The 27,370-nt window shown below is 41.8% G+C and overlaps 1 protein-coding gene across 2 annotated transcripts in view; it reads left to right on the forward strand.

The window, feature by feature from the left end:
- AGTR1 (angiotensin II receptor type 1) overlaps positions 1–27,370 on the forward strand; it is a 74,859-nt gene that overhangs the window by 33,441 nt on the left and 14,048 nt on the right. Inside the window, exon 3 of one of the 2 annotated variants that reach the window (XM_056564836.1) lies at positions 3,615–3,774. The exons of the other annotated variant lie outside the window; for it this stretch is intronic. The gene's annotated coding sequence lies outside the window, so the exon portion shown is untranslated. The remainder of the gene's footprint in view (positions 1–3,614; positions 3,775–27,370) is intronic. 2 annotated transcript variants of the gene reach the window in all.

Raw genomic sequence — 27,370 nt, forward strand, 5'->3', positions numbered from 1 at the left:
ACCGTTACAAAGAATGATGGGTGCAATACATCATAGGGACCTCCAAAGGTCCTTAAGCAAAAAAACATAGAGTTTACCTGATCACGTGACCCGCAGGTCCTACTACGCTCCATACAGGTAATTAACCAATTATATACATTTGTACAATTATACTTATATAAATCCTGAATAAACTGCTGGATCTACTAATTGCTAGATGAGAGGTGACAAAGGGCGGACTAGATAAGAAAGACCCCGACGTCCTAGGGACTCTGGCTATGGGGACCTATATACAGGTACTGTATAGGATGCGGTACCGGGACACCACAATCACAAGGATAATCCATCTCTTTGTGATCACCGGGTTTCTTATTGGTTAGACCTTCAGGATGGTATTACAGCCCCTATAATGTTTTACCTTGCACAGGGGCACCACAGCCAACAGCTGTGTAGAAAGCTGAACTATGGCCCCATTGTGTAGTGGCCAAGCTGGAATACTGGCTCCCGTTGAAGTGAATGACAATTAAGCTGCAGTACGGTAGAATGACCACTACACAATGTACAGAGCCATCTGCATCCTGCACCTTTTCACTGTGTATGTCAGCGCTGCAGCTCTAGCAAATGGCTGAATGGCGTGGGTGCAATGTGTAAACACACCACCTATCTAATATTGATGACCTATCCTGAGCATAGATCATGAACAAAATTATGCATGGAAAAACCCTTCCATGTGCTTATTCTCTCACCACCATTCAGAGACTAGAAACTAGAGACCAACGTAAAAAGAGGCAACCGAGGAGAAAAACAGAACATCCAATATATCACCCACTAGTACTATTGACACAAAATTGGTATTGGTTCATTTAATCCAGAAATACATCATTTAGCTGAACTGAGACATTTAAAAAAAGTTAAAGGGGTACTCCGCCCCTGGCATCTTATCCCCTATCCAAAGGATAGGGGATAAGATGTCAGATCGCCACGGTCCCACTGCTGGGGACCCCGGGGATCGCCCCTGTGGCACCCCGCCATCATTACTGCACAGAGCGAGTTCGCTCTGTGCGTAATGACGGGTGATACAGGGGCCGGAGCAGCGTGACGTCATGGCTCCGCCCCTCATGACATCACGGCCGTCCCCTTAATGCAAGTCTATGGCAGGGGGCGTGACGACCACCACGCCCCCTCCCATAGACTTGTATTGACGGGGCGGGCCGTGACGTCATGAGGAGCGGAGCTGTGACCTAACAATGCTCCGGCCCCTGTATTGCCCGCCATTACGTGCAGAGCGATCTCGCTCTGCGCAGTAATGATAGCGGGGTGCTGCAGCAGCGATCCCCGGGGTCCCCAGCAGCGGGACCCCGGCGATCTGACATCTTATCCCCTATCCTTTGAATAGGGGATAAGATTTCTATGGGCGGAGTACCCCTTTAACTTCTAAAAAACCTTCCTTAAGCCAACATGTCACATATTTGAAATACTCATAAGTGAAAGTGAAATACTAGTTTTGTGTCTACTATATAAGTGTTATACTCCATGATTTGTTTCTTTAATAAATAGATTTCTGAGGGAGGTAGACCAGATCTTCCAGGCGACATGCACCACAGATATCTACTTGAACTTTGGGGCACAATTCGCTTATTAGACATTATACTGTTAGACAAACAATAATTATGTGGTAATTCTTATTATAATGGGAACAACAGCTCAGCAACAGTCCATGCTAGATCATAAACCTTTTGAAAGTGAATCAATATCTTACAAGCATAGGTTTTTTTTTTCCACATGGTCATTTATTTAATGTATTCATGACAAGAGTGTTCCTCCAACATCTCCTCAGCTTCTCCAACTCCTTTCACCAATCACAGACAGCTGAAGGGATTCTGAAGGTATACACAGCTGTAGTCAGTTACCAATGAGATGAGGTAAACTAACAGTAGAGGTAGCCTGTTACTGTTTTCTGCTATCCTTGAATAGGTTTTCATTTGTTCAGTCTGTACAATGAAGAATTCTAAATGCATAGACAGCTATCAACAATTCAAGACTCTCCTTTTCTGATGATGAGATCAGAGGCAAAAGAGTACTTGTCCTAAATAATTCCAAAAAAAAAAATTACTCATACAAAACAAATAGCATGTTTTAAATGTTGTGAAAATGTACTTGCCTTTGTCTTCTTGACCCTCCATTTTGGCAGGCCCCTTGATAACTATAACAGCAGATGTTTTATAAATTCTAGCTGCGCTGTCGAGTTCTCTACCCTGTAAACTTCTCATATTAATGAAAGAGATGTTCTGAGCGTAACTAAACTTACACCGCAATTTCTTTTTCACTGTTGAGCGGAATCATGTTTGTACCAAAAATACACTCAGCTCCATGTGAAAAGTATAGGGATGAAAAATTGAAAAAAGAATCCAGGGGGGGAAGTGTATAGTCGTTCACATCCCCCCCGAGTGAAGTAAGTTAAGGGTGCTATATCCCTCCATATGCGGTGCTTCCATTATTTATAGTGTCCATTCCTGGACACTATAAATAATGGAAGCACCGCATATGGAGGGATGTAGCACCCTTAACTTACTTCACTCGGGGGGGATGTGAACGACTATACACTCCCCCCCCCCCAGGTAGATATATCGTCCTCACAGATAGGTCTGACCAAACCAGCGGTCTAGTAATGGAAGTTCCGGAAGATGTTCCTTAAAGGGTTTATTTGTATATATATTGTAAGTGCAGCGCGCTTTCAAGGTACAAATAGATAACCACTTTCGTCAGGTATGTATACCATATAAAAGATATCTATTTTATAGTACTTACTGGCTGGCCCCCTCAGTGTGTTTCCCCACCGGCAGCAATCTGGAGACGTGCCCACATCCGGTCCGGGCCGCATCACATGGTCCGACTTGCATTCCAGTGACGTCACTTCCCATTTCGGGTGGAACACATCGCCATCTTGGCTCCACACACAATACAAGAAGTTAGGGTCAAGCTTCCAAGAAGTAAATATATAACAAGTTAAAACAATCCCTTTAATAAAATGATACATAACTATTAATGTATCGTAGTCTCATTGGCTTTAAAAAGCCTAACAACCTCTAAAATGAGAATCATAAAAAGGGGAAATTCAAATTAAGATCTACAATCAATTGAATAAATAATCTAAAAACTAATCATAAAATTCCAAAATCTCATTTAGAATGCCCTTGCAGGTTACGCTATGTGGGTAGCACTATAAAATGTTTACGAACACATTAATAAACATAGATCTAACATAAACAATGGATATTTGCAAAATAGTGTTTCACGCAATTTTAATAGCTATCACAACAATGATTTTTCCCTTATGAAGGTCACTCCTTTGGAAAAGGTACATCGCCGGAATTTGAAAACATTGTGTAATATAGAAATGTTTCGGATTTTTAGATTAGACACATTGTTTCCCCAGGGTCTAAATGAGATTTCGAAACAAGATAGAATTTTCCCTTTTCATGATTCTCATATATATATATATATATATATATATATATATATATATATATATATATCAAGTTTATAGGTTGTTAGGCTATTTAAAGCCAATGAGACTATTATACATTAATAATTATATGTCATTTTATTAATGGAATTGTTTTACTACCTGGCAGCTTGACCCTCGCTTCCTGTATTGTGTGTGGAGCCAAGATACTGATGCGTTCCACCCATAATGGGAAGTGACATCAATGGACCATGAGATGCGGCGTGGACCGGATATGGGTGTGTCTCCAGATTGACGCCAGCGGGGGAACACGCTGAGGGAGAAAGCCAGTAAGTCATATAAAATTTATGTCTTTTATATGGTATACATGCCTGACGAAGGAGGTTGTTTATATGTACCTCGAAAACACATTGCACTTTATACAAATAAATCATTTAAGGAACATCTTCCAGAACTTCCATTACTACAGCGCTGGTTTGGTCAGACCAATCTGTGAGGATGATATATCTCTAGGGGGGGAAGTGTATAGTCGTTCACATCCCCCTGAGTGAAATAAATTAAGGGTTATATATCCCTCCATATATGGTGCTTCCATTATTTATAGTGTCCATTCCTCTGAGCACTGGATAATTTTTCTATTTTTTATCCCTATACTTATGGTACTGGACCACTTTGGGAGATCCAGGTACATCCTGAGTGCACTCCACAGAGGTGGATACTGGAACAGTAGAGTAGGTGGCCCCTTCTACCTGTTTCATGTAGATTGATATGCCAACTGGGCTCTGGGGTGTTAGTCGAGGGTATGAAAATTTTATTCTGTGACCCCCACCCCCACCTAAACTGGGTGAGTTCCATTTTGTTTTTCACTATATCATTGCACTTTGTCCTGAATTGTGGTGCCACCTATTTTTCAGCTCCACTTCCCATGTGAAAAGTAGAAATTTGAATTTATCTTATCTTATCAAAGACCCCAAAATTTTAGATATAGGATCAGGCTGGCTTAAAAAAGAAGTTATACTCACCTTTCCAAACATTTCCTTATAACAATCCATTCCTCACACTCCTTTTTTGTCAATCTCTTCCATTCCTAGTGCTACTGTATGTCAGACAACTTATTTTCTAGTGATACTTTATTAGATTTTTCCATTCCTATTGCTCCTACATTTCAGACCATTCTGTTTCTATTGCTCCTAAATGTCAGACCATTCTGCCCCTAGTGCTCCTGTATACCAGATTACTTTGTCCCTAGCATTCCTGTATGTCAGACCTTTCCATTACTAGCATTTCTATATGTATAACTATTCCATCTAACTATTCTATGTTAAATGTAAGATCTTTGCTTTCCCAGTTTTATTATCTGTCAAATTACTCACTTGACAGCTTGTGTACAATATGTCAGGTAAATTCTTTACCTTCTGTGTTGTATAAGGTCACCCCTTCCCAAGAAAATTGCTTCATCAAAAGTTTTGTGTGGTGGATCACTCCTTTCCTAGCTCTCCTATAAACCAGGCATTTCCCTTCTTAGTTCTTCTATATGCTTTTTCCCCTCTCTACTAGCATTCTTATGTGCTCTTATGTACTCCTTTATAAGCTTTATATTCCAGTCCCTTCATTTACTAACTCTTATATGCCAGTCCATATTTTCATCAACTCTACTATATCCCAAACTGTTTTCATCAGCTTTCCTAAATGCCAGTCAAATCCTTGCCATTTATTCTGTATGCAACACCACTGCTTTACCAGCTCTCCTACATGGCAGATAATTATTTCACTAGCTCTCCTATATGGCCAGACTACACTTCCATCAGCTCTTCTATGTGGCCAGACTGAACTTCCATCAGCTCTTCTATGTGGCCAGACTACACTACCATCTTCCAATCAGCTCATCTAATTGGCAAGACTATACTTCCATCAGCTCTTCTATATGGCCAGACTACACTTCCATCAGCTCTTCTATATGGCCAGACTACACTACCATCTTCCATCAGTTCATCTATATGGCCAGACTACACTTCCATCTTCCATCAGCTCATCTACATGGCGAGACTATACTTCCATCAGCTCTTCTATATGGCCAGACTATACTTCCATCTTCCATCAGTTCACCTATATGGCCAGACTACACTTCAATCTTCCATCAGCTCTTCTATATGGCCAGACTACACTTCCATCAGCTCTTCTATATGGCCAGACTACACTACCATCTTCCATCAGTTCATCTATATGGCCAAACTACACTTCCATCTTCCATCAGCTCATTTATATGGCCAGACTGTACTTCCATCAGCTCTTCTATATGGCCAGACTATACTTCCATCTTCCATCAGTTCACCTATATGGCCAGACTACACTTCAATCTTCCATCAGCTCTTCTATATGGCCAGGCTACCTTTCCATCTTCCATCAGCTCCTTTATATGGCCAGACTATACTTCCATCAGCTCTTCTATATGGCCAGAATACACTACCTTCTTGCATCAGTTCACCCATATGGCCAGACTACACTTCCATCAACTCTTCTATATGGCCAATCTACTCTTTCATCAGCTCTCCTCTATTTCCAGACTACTCTTAGTTCTTCTATATGACCAGACTACTCTTTCATCAATTCTTCTGTATGGCCAGTCTTCTCTTTCATTTGCTCTCATATACGACCAGTCTACTTTTTCATCAGCTCTCCTATATGACCAGACTACTCTTTCATCAGCTCTCCTATATGGCCAGACTACTCCTATATGGCCAGACTACTCTTTCATCAGCTCTCCTATATGACCAGTCTACTCTTTCATCAGCTCTTCTATATGACCAATCTACTCTTTCTTCAGCTCCCTATATGACCAGTCTACTCTTTCATAAGCTCTCCTATATGACCAGTCTACTCTTCCATCAGCTCTCCTATATGACCAGACTACTCCTTCATCAGCTCTCCTATATCACCAGACTACTCTTTCATCAGCTCTCCTATATGACCAGTCTACTCTTTCATCAGGTCTCCGATATGACCAGTCTACTCTTTCATAAGCTCCCCTATATGACCAGTCTACTCTTTCATCAGCTCTCCTATATGACCAGTCTACTCTTCCATCATCTCTCCTATATGACCAGACTACTCCTTCATCAGCTCTCCTATATGGCCAGACTACTCCTTCATCAGCTCTCCTATATGGCCAGACTACTCCTTCATCAGCTCTCCTATAAATGGCCAGTCTACTCTTTCATCAGCTCTCCTATATGACCAGTTTACTCTTTTATCAGCTCTCTTATATGACCAATCTACTCTTTAATCAGCTCTCCTATATGACCAGTCTACTCTTTCATCAGCACTCCTATAAATCAAATAATTCCTTCCCCACTTATCCGATATGCCCCAGCACTCCATTCCCAGCTCTCCTATAAACCAGCTGCTCTGTGTATATTATGATAACATGTTCAGGTCCTCTGTACAGTTTCCTCTTACCTCACCTTCCAATTTCACAATTCTCACAAATTATATCAAAATGTCTTGGAAATGCTTTACCATTTTGCAACAATATTGCTGTATTATTAATGAGGCCTTTTCCCATGTACACAGTTCTGCCTCACACTTTTGGCTGAAATAATTTTTTGAAAAGCTAATAGACATAGTTGTTTAAATAACATCACAAATAAATAAGTCTCTGCTCATAAATCCTTGACATGATCCTGCTAGCCAGAAACTTCAAACAACACTTAAAAAGTAGATCCATGTGTGGTGGAAAGCTGAATCCTAAGACCTTTTCTTTCTTATAAAATCACATATTGTATGCAAAGCATAACCCCAATAGTAAAATAAATCTTCTATGTTCCAAAGTATTTGGTTTCATGAGAATCTTGCACTCTGAATCACTAGAAGGTGTTTAAGGAATGTTAAATGTTTGTGCTCTTTTTTTCATATATCTTTTTTATTTGTCATTCTGTCTATGTATGGCGGCGTGAGTCTATATCCCTGTGTTGCTTCTTTAGCAGGTTCTTTAGCAGGTTTTAAAAAAATGGGCTTGGTTAAAGAAGTCATCTCAAGATCAAAAGTTATTTCTTTCCATAGAATAGGGGATAACTATTTAATCGGCAGGGTTACAACTTCTAGGACCCCCAGCAATCCTGAAAAAGGGAGCTTGAATGTCCACAAAATGGAGCAGATGCGCACATGCACAGCCAACACTTTCCGAACATTGCAAAGGACATTTGACCTTTGCTCTCAGTATTGGTGGGGGCCCCAGCTGTGGATAGCAGATAACTTTTCATGTTGGGATAACGCCTTTAAACTCTTAAACATGGGAATAACCCTTATTTGATCAGTTGTGTCAATTTCACAGCTTCATAGCATTTATAGCCTTTGTCTGTGTTGTCTTTTTAAGAATATGGGGGCACCATTTGTACTTCTGCATCATTTAGTATGGAATATGGGTATGCCAATTAACATTTTTTGGAGATAAAACATGTAATTTTGTCACTTTACCCTTATTGTCTGGTTCAGTACAATTACAGAAATACAAAATTCACATATTATTTTTAGGTTTTATTGCTTTGGCATATTAAAAACACAAACATTTTAATTCTATTTATTCATTTCAGTGTGCCTGCGGAAATAGCATCATACACACTGCGTAAAAGAGAAGGAGGAAAGGTAACATGACCTCAGAGTAGCCTATAATGCCTTATAAACAGTAATCCCAACCTACAGCAATAAGGAGGCTTTAGCAGCCATTTTAGAGATAGCAGGTGGTAGGTGAAGATTTCTGTGAGGGACAGTGATCAATGAAAAACCAAGACAGGAGTAGCCCCCCCCCCCCCCCCAAACACAAAAACTGTAGTTAAAGGAGCATGCAGACATCTGTATCTGTTCTGTTAGGGAAAAATCTGTTTTATTGCAAGTTAAATGCGACAGTTTTTAGTGGTATACAAAATGTTCTGAAAAAGCAGCAGTTTTGATGGTTTTGTGTCACTTTTGTGCATAGGATGCCAATCCTGTTGCTTCTCCCCAAAATGTGATACCTTTTGGAAAGCATATAAATAGCAACTGCTTATTTGCTTTCCAAAACTTGTTGCTACTTCTGAAAAGGGAAAATTTTGGACTGATTGGAAAAAGTAATTGCTTCTTCCGATACCTTTGTGTGTGTATAAACAACTTCCACCCAAAGGGGATTTTTTGAACCTTTTGTAATTTTAAAAAGCAAATACATCCACTAGTGCAGTGTGTTTGTATTTAAGCTGTTGGTTACCACTGGATACCATCACTTTACCCACGGTCATACATGTCACACAGTCATTTACATAAATTTTGCCTTAAAACAGCTCAGAAGTATCTAGATACACTCCTATGTGACCTCACAGTGTTATACATGGCTCTTACACAGACTGAGGTGACAGCAGAGAGCCCTGTGCTCAGACTGAAAAGAACTACACAACTTCCTCTAGAACATATAGCAACTGATACATGCTGGAAAGATTAAAGGGTACCTTTCATGAAAAAACTTTTGATAAATTATAGATTAATGTATGCAGAAAAACTTTGTAAAAGCATGTTATTAAAAAATATGCTTCTTTCTATTTAATTTTCCACTTTGAAAAAATGACCACTAGGGGTCTCCCTACCAGTCCTTTTATATAGATTTCAGACTCATGCTGGAGTCCTAAATCTTAGACTGCAGCCGGGACACAGACAAGCTCAACACTGCTCACTGCCAGGGAGCAGTGTTGAGCTTGTCTGTGTTCCGGCTGCAGTCTGAGATTTAGGACACCAGCTTGAGTCTGAAATCTATAAAAAAAGGACTGGTAGGGAGAGCCCTAGTGGTCATTTTTTCAAAGTGGAAAATTAAATAGAAAGAAGCATATTTTTTTAATAACATGCTATTAGAAAGTTATTCTGCATACATTAATCTATAATATATCAAAAGTTTTTTTCATGAACGGTACCCTTTAAGATTTTTTTTATAGAAGTAATTTACAAATCTGTTTAACTTTCTGGCACCAGTTGATTTACAAAAAAAATTTTTTTTCACTGGAGTACCTCTTTAATCTTCTGCTGTGAGATATTTTCACACTCACAGCTGTTACTGCGCAATTTGCTGCCTGCTTAAAAAAACATCCCTCATAGTGAATTACTATAGACACATAGATCCCTATGAACCAGATGGTGATGAGTCAGAATACAAATAAATCACAATATGGGTAGGACATAAACAGTCCTACATAGCAGTATTCTAGCTACCACATGGCACCAGTGAATGGTGCCCAGAGTCTCTGACCAGTGTTTTAGGGCAGAACCATAACTTAAATGAATACTTTAGTGTAATATAACTTATCCCCTATCCAAAGGATAGGGTATAATTTATAGATCGTGGGGGGGAGTCTGACCGCTGGGACCCCCCGCAATCTCCTATAGGGGGCTGCGGCATTCCACAGGAAGGGGTGTGTCTGTCCCCAGCATGATGGGTGGCTAACACGCCCCCCCCCATGTATCCCATGTATACCAGGAGATTGCGGGGGGTCCCAGCAGTAGGACCCCAACCCCCCCCCCCCCCACCCACACGATCTATAACTTAGGGGATAATTTATATTACACTTAAGTATCCCTTTAAAGATATGCATTCCTGGAGCAAAATAACAGGGTCCCCAATTATAATATTTATGGTACTGGTCTATCCATAAAGGAAAGAGATATCTTGTGTGCCACCTTAGGCTCCTGGGCCTGCACCTCAATAGTTAAGCCCCTGGCTCTAACTTTTTGGAAAGAAAGAGACTTCCATATTTAATTGTATGGACTAGTTCCCACTAAAGAAATTTAGGCGGAATCTGTGAGGAATTTGAATTGAATCCCTCTTTGAATCTATTAATTTTAAAGGGTACCTTTCATCAAAAAAAAAAAACTTTTGATATGTTATAGATTAATGTATGCGGAATCACTTTCAGAATAATTTTCCAATAGCACGTTATTAAAAAATATGCTTCTTTCTATTTCATTTTCCATTTAGAAAAAATGACCTCTAGGGGTCTCCCTACCAACCATTTAAAGGGATTTCCACAACTCAGTTTAGACAAAGTAATTTCAGCACAGAAATTTCTGATGTGTATTCGAATTCCACCGGAAGATAGGGCATGTCTATTCTTCCATCAGAATCCATATGCAAAATCCCAAATTCTGCTTTAAATTCTAAGTCAAATAAGCACCAATTTAACTTCATTTCAGCATGTAGCAAAAAAGGATCTTTGCAAGGAAATTTCAGTGAGGAAATTTTCCTTGCTATTTCCTCAGTTTAAACATATTGAGCCTCATTTTAGTGTTGGGTTTATACTAGTGTGAAATGTTGAGGACACAGTTAACCAGTTAAGGACACAGGGTGTACAGGTTCTTAAGGACACAGGGCATTCCTGTATGTCCTGAGTCCTATTAACTGTGTTTAAACCGTTCTCATGAGTGGAGAACACTTTAAACCCCGTGGGTCCCAACTGCTATCAGCAGCCAGGACCCAGGGTTAAAGGGGTACTCTGCCCCTAGACATCTTATCCCCTATCCAAAGGATAGGGGATAAGATGTCAGATCGCCGTGGTCCCTCTGCTGGCGACCCCCGAGATCACCGCTGGGGCACTGCGCTATCATTACTGCACAGAGCGAGTTCGCTCTGTGCGTAATGACGGGCGATACAGGGGATGGAGCAGCGTGACATCATAGCTCCGCTCCTCGTGACATCATGGCCTGTCCCCTTAATGCAAGTCTATGGCAGGGGGCTTGACAACCGCCACGCCCCCTCCCATAGACTTGTATTGAAAGGGGCGGGTTGTGACATCACAAGGGGTGGAGCCATGACGTAACGATGCTCCGGCCCCTGTATTGCCTGTCATTACGTGCAGAGCGAACTCGCTCTGTGCAGTAATGATAGCGCGGTGCCACAGCGGCGATCCCGGGGGTCGCCAGCAGTGGGACTGCGGCGATCTGACATCTTATCCCCTATCCTTTGGATAGGGGATAAGATGTCTAGGGGCAGAGTACCCCTTTAATGCATGGCACGGCGGATCGGGCCGACGCCCGACGTTAACACTATAGACGCCACATTCAAAGTTGATTGCGAGGTCTAAAGTGAGAGCAAAACTATCCCGGCAGCTCAGCGGAGCTGATCAGGACTATTGTGGCAGAATCACTATGTCCCGATCAGCTTACTGGGCGACAGGAGGGTCCTCACCTGACTCCTGGTCGTCCGATCTGCGATCTACTGCTCCAAGCCTGCTCAGCAGGCTGGAGTAACAGAGCGCTGATAACACTGATCAATGCTATGCTATGCATAGCAGTGATCGGTGTATGCAATCAAAAGATTGCATGGTATAGTTGTGTGTCAGAAGATGACAATTTTAAATATACTAATTTTGGTGCATGTAGTTATAAATTTTTTAAAGCAGTAAAATAAATAAAACCTACATAAATTGGGTATCCCAGTAACCGTATGGAGCTACAGAACAAAGACAATGTGTCATTTTTACCAAAAAATTCACTGCGTAGAAACGGAAGCCCTAAAAAGTTGCAAAATGGCGGGTTTCTATTGTCGTTTCACCCCACAAATTTTTTTTTGTTTCACCACAGCTTATGTTATAAAATAAGTAATGTAATTACTAAGTACAATTGGTGACACAAAAAACAAGCCCCTATATGGGTCTGTAGGTGCAAAATTGAACGTGTTATGATTTTTAGAAGATGAGGAGGAAAAAACGAAAATGCAAAAACGAAATTTGTTTTGAGTCCTTAAGGTGATTTTCTTTTTCTAGGTGGAAATTTTCAGCCATTTATTCACAGGATTTTCTGTGACTTCAATAGTAAATAGGTCAGGTTGTGAAACCACACCCCTTTTTGGGGCGACCACGCCACCTTTGCGACAGACCAGGTCCCTTTTTTGGCTTTTTACAATGCAATGTCAGGTTTTTCAGATTTTTCTGGCGCACACTGGCACAGACAGGTCGCAGACACTATGCGCCAAAATAACTTAAAATAACCCAGCAAAAACTATTTAGTTTTAGCTTTTGCCAATATCTATACACACATGGCGTTTTGTCTAGCATTTTTTTTTTACTTATGGAAGGAAGGAAAAAAATGCCACACAGTGTTGAAAATAAAAACATACCCATAACATGCTACAATTTTGAAAAACTGCCACTGAGCCTAAAAACACCACTAAGGCTGAATTTCCATTTGGCAGATTTTTGCAGTGGAATTTTTTTCAAAATAGAAATTCAGCCTAAAGTGTGAAAAGTGTGAAAAAATGTCAGGTGGGCATGGCATTTCATATTTCTCTATTGACACCCAGCTAATATCTGGCCACAGCTTTTTTTTTTACAAAAATACCCTGTGTGTTTTCATGTTCAGTGGTGCTATCTTTACTCAGTCCACGCCAAGAGCAAAGACCAATTGATATATTTAAGCCTAAAGTCTATATTTCTTGCATTTACTCTGTAATTTACTTTAGTTCCTTGTTATTGGCTTCTTAAGCACTTGGCCACTGATATTATCAAGCATTATAGACAAAAAGTGCTACTTCATCTCGCGTTCTGTATATCCAGTTCTGAGAACCTCCAGAAAGGTTTACACATACAATATACTGCATGTACTTCTCTATAAGATCAGCAGCTGAACTTTAACATAGTATTTTTCTTCTTAAATGGTCACTGTCACATCCAAAAACTTTTTATATTTTACCTTTCTAATACAATTCGTAAGAAAATGTTATTTCCTTTTTATAGAAATTGTGGCTTATAAAAATAAAAAACACCAATAGGGGTCCCCATACCATCCAGAACATAATCCTGTCCAGCTGCAGCATCATCTTTGTCCAAGCTGAAGCACAGGCTGAGACATAGTCCACTAAGTAGGGGAGGGACTAGCACTCCTCTGTGCTTACTCCTGTCCTGTCTATCAGACTGCAGCATGAAAACAGAGAGAGGGGATTAAAGTGCAGCCTGTAGTGCTTGGTTGAAGAGACCCATCACAGTACAGCAGTCATGAAGAGTAAGGACACGCCCACTCCAAAGCACAGAATGACAAATCAATTGAGCAACACATAGGTATTTGTGAGAGAAATATAGGTGCTATGATCAGGATGATTAGGTACTGAGTAACATATAGCATTTGGGGTTTTTGTGGGATATGACAGGTACTCTTCAACATAACTTGTACTATAATACAATGAACAATATAATAATACCTAATCTGAGGAAGTAGGTGTCCCCCCTCGAAATGCATCATCTCTCTGTTATTGTTGTGTACCAATAAACATTCCTGCTAAAGATTACCTAAGGATTCCTTTGGCTTATTTCCACCATCTGATGACCAAGCTGGCAGCGCCTGGATTATACAGGTCTTTTTTATCCTGTGATATAATACAAAGGGGCCTTTTTGAGTTGTACTCATTGGTTTAGTGTCATTTATACTATAGCACTGTACAATTGATGTTCCAGTGTTTCCTGCAGTGCACACAAATTATCAACAAAGCACATACTATAGACAATGCCCAGCCAGCCCTATAGTTTTTTTTCTACATTCTCTACAAGTTAAATAGTGTCATAAATGTTGATAAATACGTTGCACTTTGTGTAATGCTACAGCTCTTGCCACTTAATGTATATTTTCAGAATAAATGATGCAGGAGCTTCACAAATATAGTGTGTACTGGAGGAAATGCATTGATAAAACTGTCCTATACCAATACACTTTAAATGTAATGATAAAACAATATATTCCCATAACCCGGCACCTGAATTCGCTTAGTCTTTCCCAATATACTGTACATTTGTTATCAATCCCACAAGGACCATTACTGAGTCTTCAGGGATTTAACCTCTAATCCTATTTCTTCTTTTAAGATGTGCCAAAAAAATTGCCCCATGGGACATTAGTTTAAGGACAGCCACAAAAGGACAAAGTCTTGTTTTACTTAAGGTTTTACATCTCACTATTCTTACATATGTTTTCTATCCAGATAGTTCTTATTTTGTTCAATCCTGTCTAACTTTCTCATGCTCTATTTTAGTAGATCTCATAAACCCACAGTATTTTATCTCATCTGTATATTACATTAACAGCTTTAATTCTTTCTCAAAGGTATATTCTTAAGGATTGTTGAGCAAACTATTCCAAAGTTAATTTTGGCCGGTGTTATAGGGATTTTTCCAAACGTTCCAAAAATGCTCCCTTTTTTGGGAGTTGTGACAGGATAGGCAACAGTGTCGCAAAATAGTGAAGAGCTTGGATCTGGATTGTTTGGAGGCTTGTGCTGGGAAGTGAGAGATGAGGTTTAACACAAATAAATGTAAGTTTATGTATAAGGGGGAGGGGGAATCCAGACTGGGACTATGTACTTAAAGGGGTAATCCGGTGGGAAAAAAAAATAGTATTTTAAATCAACTGGTGCCAGAAAGTTAAACAGATTTGTAAATTACTTCTACTAAAAAATCTTAATACTTCCAGTACTTATTAGCTGCTGTTTACTACAGAGAAGGTTCTTTTCTTTTTCAATTTCTTTTTTGTCTGTCCACAGTGCTCTCTGCTGACATCTCTGTCCATGTCAGGAACTGTCCACAGTAGGAGAAAATCCCCATAGCAAATCTCTCCTGCTCTGGACAGTTCCTGACACGGACAGAGATGTCAGCAGAGAGCACTGTGGACAGAAAAAAGAAATTAAAAAAGAAAATAACTTTCTCTGTATTAAACAGAAGATGATAAGTACTTTTTTTTTACACCGGAGTACTCCTTTATCAAAAAAAAAAAATGTAATCAGCCTTCTCTTCCCATTTAACACTCCCCCCAAAAAAGATACATAAAAACAATAAGCATTTCTGGTATAGAAATTTCTCGCATGTGTAATTGCCCAAACTACTAAAATATAATATTTATGATCCCACATGGTAAACCAAATGCCAAAACTGACTGAATTTGGGTACATCATATGTCATGAAAAAAAATGGTACCGATAAAAACTATAGGTCATGGGCAAAAGAAATTTGTCCTCACAGACAAATTTTACAGAAAAAATTTAAAAAAGTTATAAAGGTCAAAAAGGGACAATTATAGGGATGATGATCTTGTAAAAAAAATAAAAAAGTTTTACTTTTTTATAAATTGGTATTATTTTATTTGCATTGACCTACAGATTAATAATAATAAAAAAAAAAGTTCATTTTTACCATAAAGTGCACTGCATAAAAAGAAGAAAAAAAAGTTGCAAAAATTTCAGCTTTCATATTAATTTCCAACCAAATTTTTTGGTTGTGCTAAACATTTTATGTTAAAATGAAAGGTGTCATTACTAAGTGCAACTAGTCTCTTAGTTTCAAAGTATAAGTCCTCATATGGGTCTGTTGATGGAAAATGAAAAGGGTTATGACTCTTAAAGGGGTTCTCCGGTGCTTAGAAAGAATAGGGGATAAGATGCCTGATCGCGGGAGTCCCGCCACTGGGGACCCCCGTGATCTTGCACGTGGCACCCCGTTTATAATCAGTCTGATTACCGGCAACCACAGGGCCGACGGCGTGTGACGTCACGCCTCCGCCCCCGTGTGACATCACGCTCCGCCCCTCAATGCAAGCCTAAGGGAGGGGACGTGACAGCTATCACGCCCCCTATCATAGGCTTGAAATTGAGGGGCAGAGCGTGACGTCACACAGGGGCAGAGGCGTGAAGTCACACGCCTTCGGCCCTGTGGTCGCCGGTAATCAGACCCGGAGCGAACAGGCTCCGTGGACTGACTATAAACGGGGTGACACATGCAAGATCACAAGGGTCCCCAGCGGCGGGACTCCCACGATCAGGCATCTTATTCCCTATCCTTTGGATAGGGGATAAGATGTCTAAGCACCGGGGAACCCCTTTAAAATGGGAGGAGGGAAAACAAAAACACAAAATTAGCTGTGTCTTCATTTTCAAAATAGGCTGTGTCCTTAAAGGGGTACTCTGGTGGAAATTTTTATTTTTTAAATGAACTGGTGCCAGAAAGTTAAACAGATTTGTAAATTACTTCTATTTAAAAATCTTAATCCTTTCAGTACTTATTAGCACAGTGCTCTCTGCTGACACCTCTGTCTGTGTATTGAACCAGAGCAGCATTGGTTTGCTATGGGGATTTTCTCCTACTCTGGACAGTTCCTGATATGGGCATCAGGTGTCAGTAGAGAGCACTGTGGACAAGAAAAAAAAGAAATTCAAAAAGAAAAGAATTTCCTCTGTAGCATAAAGCTGATAATAAGAACTGGAAGTGTAAAGATGTTTTAATATACGTAATTTACAAATCTGTTTAACTTTCTGGCACCAGTTGATTTAAAATTAAAAAAAAAATTTTCCACCGAAGTACCCATTTAAGGGGTTAATGGCAGGAACAACACAGTCTGCACCACTATTCTTTCTGTCAAAATACTGACTGAATGGTACACTCCATTCAAGGGGCATTGTCACGGTTTGCTAAGATCCATTTAAAATGGATCCATTATAGCTGTAAAGGATCTATTATTAACAAAAACCATGATGACAATGAACATAATTTTTCAAAGGCCATGACATTTATATTGAAGACTTATCATTATGATACAATAGGTCATAAATATATAATTGTTTGGGTTAGACAACTGGTTTCCCGCTGATCACCTTGTTGCCAGATCTGTTGACCCTATATTAAAAGAGACAAAAACCAGGAGCAAACAGCTCCATATGTTGTTTAGTGGCTGTGCTGGGTTACTGCAGCTTAGCTTCCATTGAAGTGAATGGGTGCTGAGCTGCAGTAACCTAGCACAGCCACTACACAGCTTATGGAGCTGTACAGGTTCTTTTTACTTTGTATCTGAGTACACAGCAAACAGCTGATCAGCCAATTTGAAATTCCAAGAAATCCCTGTTAAGATTCTATTTTGTAGTTTATCTTATTATTTATTGATAATGATATAACTAATGTACCATCTTTTTGCATGTACTGTAATTTTATATTTTTCCTTTTACATGTAAAATTGTTCAATTTACCTTTTTATCCTTGAATATAGTTAATAAGCTAGAAAAGTTGAGGGCCTCTATGGAAATGAAAAATATATAAATAATGAAGTTAAATTGTTAAAAGAAGGAAGAAAAGCAAACACTGGGAAGAATATAGGAAACATGATGTGAAATATTTATCCTTCCTTCTTCTTGGATGAGAAATAAATGACCCAAAAGAGCCTTCTGGATTGCTGCACTTTGCCACAATCCGCAAGGTCAAACAGGAAATAATTTACTTAGTAATTTGGCAGACTAAAAAAATATTTGAGAACTCCATTGCCAATTTATCCAGAACATTAACAAAAGAAAAGTGCTCATGTCATTATCACAAAAAGCAGAAGCAAAACGCTATAAAATATATAAAGTTATAAATAAAACAATTCTATTAAGACTGGAAAATGATACTTACATAATCCTCTGTACTTAATCAGAGAACCTTTTCTATTCTTTAATGAAATGTGATAATACACCCTAATGGAATAAGGGTGTATGCACTATGTCTTCCATTACCTTCTCCCGTCACAAAATAACGTTCGTTATTAATAACGGGCTATGACGGTGTGGTAGGCCTCTGGGGTAGGGGTAGTGTAGTCAGGGTGTTGCTTCAGTATATCAGGGGTTAAGGTTAACCCTGTCACTCGTGACACCAGGCTGATGGTTAGTATGCTGAGGTAATTCTCCGGCCTATCGCCGCCCTTCCCAGTAACGATAGGTGCATGCATATAATGACTGAAGGTCCACAAGGTAGTTGAACTTGAACTTGGATAAACTTTACTTGGGGTACATCCAATGAACAGTAACAGTCTCATTAATACAGTCTCTGTACACCTCAGTGACTGACAGTTGTTGCGGTCTTTGACTTTTTATATAAGTCTCTGAATTTAGGGTAATTTGTGAAGATCCATCTGGATTTAGGGGTTAGATATGGTCCGTGATCTTGCAGAGTGCGTAGGGATTGATTACACTCACAGTTTAGTAAAGATCAGCCGTCGCCGCAAGGCTCGGGCCTAAACTCACTGAATACAGCTGCGCAGATCCTTCCCTGTCAACAGCCCAGGAACAAGAGGGCGAGCAGTAGCCGCCACACCCTTATATGAACAAAAGGAAAAGTGCTCCTAGTGTGACAACGTAACATGTACGGTGTGAAATTTAAAAGCAATAATGCTCACCGAGGAGAGTTGTACTACGACCAAGTACAACTATGGTGTGAACGTAGAATGAACCCTCAACGGGCGAAGCTCGGCAGCCGCTCCTGGCAACACAAGTGAAGCACTCAGACGGATCCCTCCAAGGAACAGCACAGGATAGAGCTGGCGCACAAAACTCCAAGGGTAAAAACTGTTTTATTTACCTGGCATGCAACGCTTTTCGCTGGATGACAAGCTTCAACATGCCTGATGAAGCTGGTCATCCAGCGAAACGCGTTGCATGCCGGGTAAATAAAACAGTTTTTACCCTTGGAGTTTTGTGCGCCGGCTCTATCCTGCACCCTTATATGGGCAGGGGCGGGGCCTTTTTGGATTGGTCCATGGTCAGCTGTCACTCATCGTTACATAGCCTGATGGGTGAACACCTGGCTTCCTCCAAAGGTCCTATACACAGAAACCATAGAGTCTTTGGAACGCATCACGTGACCCGCAGGTCCTGTGACACTAACTAGGCAAGTACATTTACCATACAAATATATACACATTAAATTTTAATAATTTTAATTTCAAAAGGGGTGACAAGGGGCTAAGGATGAGGACCCCACCTACACCTAGGGACTCTGACTTTGGGGACCTCACCACAAGGCAACGGATGCAATCCGGTGCCGGAACACCACAACGGGTTAAAATGGATAATGTAAAAATCCCATAGACTAAAGTGGTATTTTGTAACGTCCGTTTAATGGACGATTTTCAGGGTTTTCATAACGGAACATATAACGGATCTTTAAAAACGGAAGAATGTATAATATGAAAGGGGCCTTACCATTACTGGTGTCCACATGAAAAATTATTATATTCATATTAAATTTTACCTATCCGGAATACCCCTTTAATCGCCTCACTCCCCAGCTTGCAGAGATCTTCACCCAGCTTTTCTGGACGGCTACAAGCTGCAGCTAACAATCAGCTGACATACTTCTCTGTCTATCAAAGGCTGTATCATGAGATAATAGCCAATTATAGGGAACACTATGGCCCTGATTTACTAATAGTATTGGATTTTCATTAGTGTAGAATGTTATTTCAGACTTTCATGATTCTACCTTATTTATTATGGGGACACAGGTTCCAGTTTTTTTCTTGGTGCGAATTTTCAGCCATACATTCAAATAATTTTGTGTAAATTCAACAGCATATAGGTTGGGTTGTAAGAACATGCCCCTTTTTTGTGTTGGTTATGCCCCATTTCTGGCTGACCATGACAGCCTTTTTGGATTGGTGGGTTTATTTTGGCGTATTGCACTGCAAATTTTGCCACAGGCAGTATTTGTGGCTCAATACAGAAAATTGTAGCGCAATGCAGCACATTGTGGCACTTAGACCAGCAAAAGAAGTTTGGATTTACAATAGTAAATCAGGGCCCATGTTTTTACAATGTGCATATACAAACATTACGTAATCTTTCATTTGTCAGTGGAGTTTCTTCTCTACCTCCTCTACTCTTTGCGTAGTTGTATGGCATAGGCAATGGTTACTGCCCACACCATTGAGTAATATAATGGCATTAAAAGAGGAGGTAATTTGCAATGCTCTACAATCCGTCCCAGCCATTAGCTCTTAGGTGCCATAGTTGATCAATGAAGTGCAGAGTGTTACATGACATGCACATTTTAAGCTTGTAGTAACTATAGCGTCCACTAGTTCCAATGGTCATGGTAGGAAGGAGCATGAGCCAGTAGTCCCTTTGGTGTGCCAACACAGTGCAGCACCAGATGAAGACGCAGCCCTGACCCTGGCATGAGGATTGATAATAAAGGTTGTGCCACATGAAATCATCTGTTCAACTACAATATCTGTGTCATACCAGTGAGCCCATCTTATACTTATGTATATGTTACCCTGAATATGGCTTAGAGCAGTGGTTCTCAACCTGGGGTACAAGTACCCCCAGGGGTACTTAGCAGTAGAGATGTCGCAAATTGTTCGCCGGCGAACAGTTCCCGGCGAATTTCGCATGTTCGCGTTTGCATCGCCAGGCAAACATATGTGAAGTTCGATCCGCCCCCTATACTTTATCATTGTAGTAAACTTTGACCCTGTGAGTCAGAGTCAGCAGACACTTTACAGCCAATCAGCAGCAGTACTTCCCTTCCAGACCCTCCTACCTCTTGCACGGATGCCATTTTAGCCTCATTCAGCATGCTGCACGCTTAGGAAGTGGAGGGTTAGAAAAGCTGCTCCTGCTGTATAGGGAAAGCGATAGCTAGGTTGCTGCTAGGTGGTGTATTCAGGGTCCAGTTTACTCCTAAAGCACTAGTGTAATATCTGCTTTAAGGACAGAACCCAAAAAAGCCCTTTTTAGGGCTGAAAGATATCAGTCCTGGTTGGGAGGGAACCGCTGGTTAAAAGGGGTACTCCAGAATCAAACTTAAGTTCCTTCAAGCAACTATCTACTACAGTATTCAAAGGGCTGAAAGATATCAGTCCGTTAGTCTTGCAACAGCTGGAGGCACCCTGGTTGGGAGGGAACCGCTGGATAAAAGGGGTACTCCAGAATCAAACTTAAGTTCCTTCAAGCAACTAACTACTACAGCATTCAAAGGGCTGAAAGATATCAGCCTGTGTGTTTTGCAACAGCTGTAGGCACCCTGGTTGAGGACCACTGCTTAAAAGGGGAACTCCGCTGGCAAGCTTTTTTTCTTTAAAGCAACTAACTACTACAGTATTCAAAGGGCTGAAATATATCAGTCCGTGTGTTTTGCAACATCTGGAGGCACCCTGGTTGGGGACCACTGCATAAAAGGGGAACTCCGCTGGCAAGTTTTTTTGCTCATTGTCACACTAGTGCAAATCATATTAGGTGTGACAGTTGTGCAAATTAAAAAAACATACATTTTTTGGCTGTTAAAGAAAATCAGCCGTCACTGTTAGTTCACGTCACAGTTGCCATTTTTCCTGCCTGCAGGGCATATTGTGTCACCCTTGTGCAAATCACATTAGGTGTGACAGCTTTGCAAATAAAAAAAAAATACCTTTTTTGGCTGTTAAATAAAATCAGTCGTCACTGTTAGTTCACGTCACAGTTGCCATTTTTCTTGCCTGCAGGGCAAATTGGGTCACCCTAGTGCAAATCACATTAGGTGTGACACTTGTGCAAATTTAACAAAAAAAATGACAGGCAGAGGAAGGCCACCCCGCAGGGGCCGTCGTGGTGCTGGGATTCCCTTTGGCCCTAGAATGGCCAGTGTTCAGAGGCCACATACCCTGAACCCCCAAAGTTCTGAGGACTTAGTTGACTGGCTATCACAAGACACCCAATCTACTACTAAAGCTTCCGCTCGGAACATTGACGCACCGTCCTTCTCCTCCTCTAGCTTAGCTTCGGGCACCTCTCGTGCTACCACTTGTCCGCCTGCCACCACCACCAACACTAGCACCACAGCAGCTTTACTTGATCCGTCAGAGGAGTTATTTACACATCAGTTTGAAGACATGAGTGATGCACAACCATTATTGCCAGAGGATGTAGTTAACATGGATATGTCTCAGTCAGGCAGCATTACACACATGGACGTACGGTGTGATGATGATGTTGTACCCGCTGCTGCTTCCTTTCTTGAGGTGTCAGATAGCACTGATGGTGTTGATGATAACGATGTGTCCGTGGATGCCACGTGGGTGCCCGCTAGAAGAGAAGAAGCAGGGGGAGGTCGTCGCAAGGAGCTAGTGGCACAGTCAGACAGCATGCATCGGCACCCGGGGTCAGCCAGACGGGACGCCAATCAACGCATGCTGTTGCCACCACCAGAATGCCGTCATTGCAGAGCTCAGCAGTGTGGAATTTTTTTTTTTGTGTGTCTGCCTCTGACAACAGCGAGGCCATTTGCAACCTGTGCCAGAAGAAACTGAGTTGTGGGAAGTCCAACACCCACCTAGGCACAACTGTTTTGCGAAGGCTCATGATGTCACATCACAAACGCCTATGGGATCAACACGTCAGTACAAGCAGCACACAAAGTCAAAGCCGCCATCCTCCTCCTGGTCCAGCATCTTCAGCCAGGTCAACCACTGCTGCCCTCCTTGCCCCCTCTCAACCATCCGCCTCTCCGTCTCTCGCCTTGAGCAGTTCCTGCTCATCTGCCCACAGTCAGGTGTCTGTCAAGGAGATGTTTGAGCGCAAGAAGACAATGTCTCAAAGTCACCCCCTAGACAGCTGGCTTGTCGGAACTGCTAGCCCGCCAGCTTTTACCATGCAAGCTGGTGGAGTCTGAGGCCTTTAAAAAATTTGTAGCACTTGGGACACCGCAGTGGAAGGTACACAGACAAATTTTTTTTGCATAAAAGGCAATCCCCAACCTTTACTCCATTGTGCAAAAGGAAATGATGGCATGTCTGGCACGCAATGTAGGGGCAAGGGTCCATCTGACCATTGATACCTGGTCTGCAAAGCATGGTCAGGGCAGGTATATCACCTACACTGCTCATTGGGTAAACCTGGTGATGGCTGCCAAGCATGGAATGCGTGGCTATGCAGAGTAGTGTTGCTCGCGAATATTCGCAATGCGAATTTTATTCGTGAATATTGCATATTCGCGAATATAGCACTATATATTCGCAATTACGAATATTCATTTTTTTTTCCTTTTTTTTTTTTCACAGTACACATCACAGTGATCATCCCTCTCTGCTTCCAGCTTGTGTGGTGTAATGAAGGCTCTAATACTACTGTGTGAGACTGGCGTGCGAAAATTCGCATATGTGAACATTTGCATATGTTAATTTTCGCATATGCGAATTTTAGTTTATGCTACTTTTCGCATATAAGTACAACAGCAAACAAAAAATGTTTGTATCAATATATCAGAATAATACTTATTACAATCAACCTATTGTGTACTCCCACACAAATATCATAGCAGAAAAAGAGAATGGAGACACTTATAATATAAAAATGATATAACTTTATTGAATATACATTAAAAATTAATTAATTTAAAATCACAAATAGGGAGAAGCATCCACAAAGTGGGAAGACAAAGGCGTTGCTCACAGACAGATCCACATTAATAAGTTATATAAGGAAAAGTAACATGGTGCATAGTCACACATGTGTGCATTAACAGCACATATATAGGCAAAACAATGCTCTAACTATCATACAGTACAATGCACACAGTGAAGACAATAGGCATACCAAACTGTAACATCCAGTTCCTAACAGGGTCTGCTGGAGCAACCCTGTTAGGAACGAAGGGCGAGTCCTTCGTCCCCCAGGACGAAGGACTCGCCGAAACGTGCGTTGGGGTGGCGTTGCTCCAGCAGACCCTGTTAGGAACTGGATGTTATAGTTTGCCTATTGTCTTCACTGTGTGCATTGTACTGTATGATAATAAGAGCATTGTTGTGCCTATATATGTGCTGTTAATGCACACGTGTGACTATGCACCATGTTACTTTTCCTTATATAACTTATTAATGTGGATCTGTCTGTGAGCAACGCCTTTGTCTTCCCACTTTGTGGATGCTTCTCCCTATTTGTGATTTTAAATTAATAAATTTTTAATGTATATTCAATAAAGTTATATAATTTTTATATTATAAGTATCTCCATTCTCTTTTTCTGCTATGATACTTTTCGCATATGCAATTTTTTTGCATATGCGAAAATAAAATGCGAATATTACGCATATGCGAATTTAGCGAATATTTGACGAATATTCGGCCATATATTCGCGAAATATCTCAAATTCGAATATGACCTATGCCGCTCAACACTACTGCAGAGGAGTTGGTGACACCAACACGACTTGCAGGCAGGCCTGCTGCCACCTCCTCTACTCCTCCTACTCCATCCTCTTCCATAACATCCTCGGCCGAGTCCTCTTCCACTGCTGCGTCTTGCTCCACATCACCGGCACCCCCCAGCTCCCCAGGTGTTATTCCACATCCATGCCATCCATCTTGGGGTTGACTTGCCTCAAAACGGAGAGTCACACCGCACCAGCGCTCCTGTCGGCCCTGAACGCACAGGTGGAGCAGTGGCTGACTCCGCACCAACTGGAGATCGGCAAGGTGGTTTGTGACAACGGAACAAATTTGTTGGCAACATTGAGGTTGGGCAAGTTGAAACATGTGCCGTGCATGGCACATGTGTGTAATCTGATTGTACAACGCTTTGTGCTCAAGTACCCAGGCTTACAGGATGTCCTGAAGCAGTCCAGGAAGGTGTGTCGCCATTTCAGGCCTTCCTACACGGCCATGGCGCACTTGTCAGATATCCAGCAGCGAAACAACATGCCAGTGAGGCGCTTGATTTGCGACAGCCCGACACGTTGGAAATCAACACTCCTAATGTTCGACTGCCTTCTTCAACAAGAAAAAGCCATCAACGAATATTTGTATGACCGGGGTGCTAGGACATCATCTGCGGAGCTGGGAATTTTTTTTGCCACGTTACTGGAGGCTCATGCGCAATGCCTGTAGGCTCATGCGTCCTTTTGAGGAGGTGACAAACCTGATCAGTCGCACCAAAGGCACCATCAGCGACATCATACCGTTTGTTTTCTTCCTGGAGCGTGCCCTGCGAAGAGTGCTGGATCAGGCAGTAGATGAGCGTGAAGAGGAAGAGTTGTGTACACCATCACCACCAGAAACAGCCTTATCAGCATTGCTTGCTGGACCTGCGGCAACGCTGGAAGAGGATTGTGAGGAAGAGGAGTCAGAGGAGGAATGTGGCTTTGAAGAGGAGGAGGAAGACCAACCACAGCAGGCATCCCAGGGTGCTCCTTGTCACCTATGTAGTTCCCGTGGGGTTGTACGTTGTTGGTGGGGGAAGAAGATTATACCTTCCCTGACATCCCTGAGGACGAGGAACGGGACATGAGTAGCTCGGCATCCGTCTTTGTGCAAATGGGGTCTTTCATGCTGTCGTGCCTGTTGAAGGACCCTCGTATAAAAAGGATGAAGGAGAACGACCTGTACTGGGTGTCCACGCTACTAGACCCACCGGTTTAAACATAAAGTGCCTGACATGTTACCGCATTACAGCAAGGCGGAAAGGATTCAGCAGGTCCAAAATAAATTAAGAAGTATTCTGTACACAGCGTATAAGGGTCATGTCACAGCACAACAGGGATCTAACAGGGGAAGAGGTGAAAGCAATCCTCCTCCTCCTCCCACAAACACGCCGGCAAGGACAGGAAGCTGTACAGACATGCTGTTGATGGAGGACATGCGGAGCTTTTTAAGTCCTACGCATCGCCACAGAACTTCGGGGTCCACCCTCAGAGAACGACTTGACCGACAGGTAGCAGACTACCTGGCCTTAACCGCAGATATCGACACTCTGAGGAGCGATGAACCCCTTGACTACTGGGTGTGCCGGCTTGACCTGTGGCCTGAGCTATCCCAATTTGCGCTCGAACTTCTGGCCTGTCCCGCTTCAAGTGTCCTGTCAGAAAGGACCTTCAGTGCAGCAGGAGGTATTGTCACTGAGAAGAGGAGTCGCCTTGATCAAAAAAGTCTGGATTACCTCACCTTTCTTAAGATGAATGAGGGATGCATCCCAAAGGGACTGACACTGGGCGATACATTTGACTGAACAAGGCCTGATCAGATGAGCTGCCTTGGCCTAAAAATGGTCCACACGCTGCTGTATTTGAACTCTGAATGCCGGGTGACTTGCGTGACTTATCCGCCACCAACTAGGGTTCAAGCCGCAATGTTTTAGGGCACTTTCTGCCTGGCAAAACAAGCAGAAATTTTTCAGCCTGCTGCTACAGCAGAGGCTGCGACAATACCACATGTACTACATGCCTAATTTTTCTGGCCTCTGCTGCTGCACTTGTTATGGTGCTGCAATTTTTATGGCCGCTGCTACAGCTGCCACAATACCACATTTTCCAGCTAGGTGTACATGCCTAATTTTTCTGGCCTCTGCTACTGCACTTTTTCTGGTGCTGCAATTTTTCTGGCTGTTGCTACAGATGCGGCTGCGACAATACCCAATTTTTCTTCCATGTGTACATGCCTAATTTTCCAGATACTCTCTGCTGACATCTCTGTCCATTTTTGCAACTGTGGATATTAGATGTATGCTATGGGTAGCATGGTGGCTCAGAGGTTAGCACTGCTGCCTTGCAGCGCTGGGGCCTTGTGTTCAAATCCCACTATGTGCTGCCTCAAGGGGGGCTCTAACTATGTGCTGCCTAATATGGGGGAATATTATGTGCTGCCTAAAGGGGAGCTCTAACTATGTGCTGCCTAACATGGGGGAATCTATGTGCTGCCTAAAGGGAGGCTCCAACTATGTTCTGCCTAATATGGGGGAATCTAACTATGTGATGCCTAAAGGGAGCTAAAGCACATTATTCCAAACCATTTAGGAATAATAGGTGATTTATGCCCTTTATGGATTGGGCAGACTCTGCACCAACTATGTAATTTTCCATGGGAGTTTTACACGCCACAGTCCAGGTGTTAGTCCCCTTGAAACAACTTTTAAATCCCTATTGTGGCCAGACAGAGTCCCTGTGGGTTTTAAAATTCGCCTGCCCATTGAAGTCAATGGCGCTTCGGCCGATTCGCCGGTTTGCAAACTTTTGCGGACGTTCGTGTTCGCGGTTTGCGAACTGAAAATTTTATGTTTGCGATATCACTACTTAGCAGTTCTCCAGGGGGTACTTGAAAACAAATCAGTAATGGCAGCCATAGTCACTGGTTACTCGTCTAGACCACTTTGAAAGAAATGGTAGGCTGACG

Source organism: Hyla sarda, chromosome 3 (assembly GCF_029499605.1).
Source record: "Hyla sarda isolate aHylSar1 chromosome 3, aHylSar1.hap1, whole genome shotgun sequence".
NCBI lineage: Eukaryota > Metazoa > Chordata > Amphibia > Anura > Hylidae > Hyla > Hyla sarda.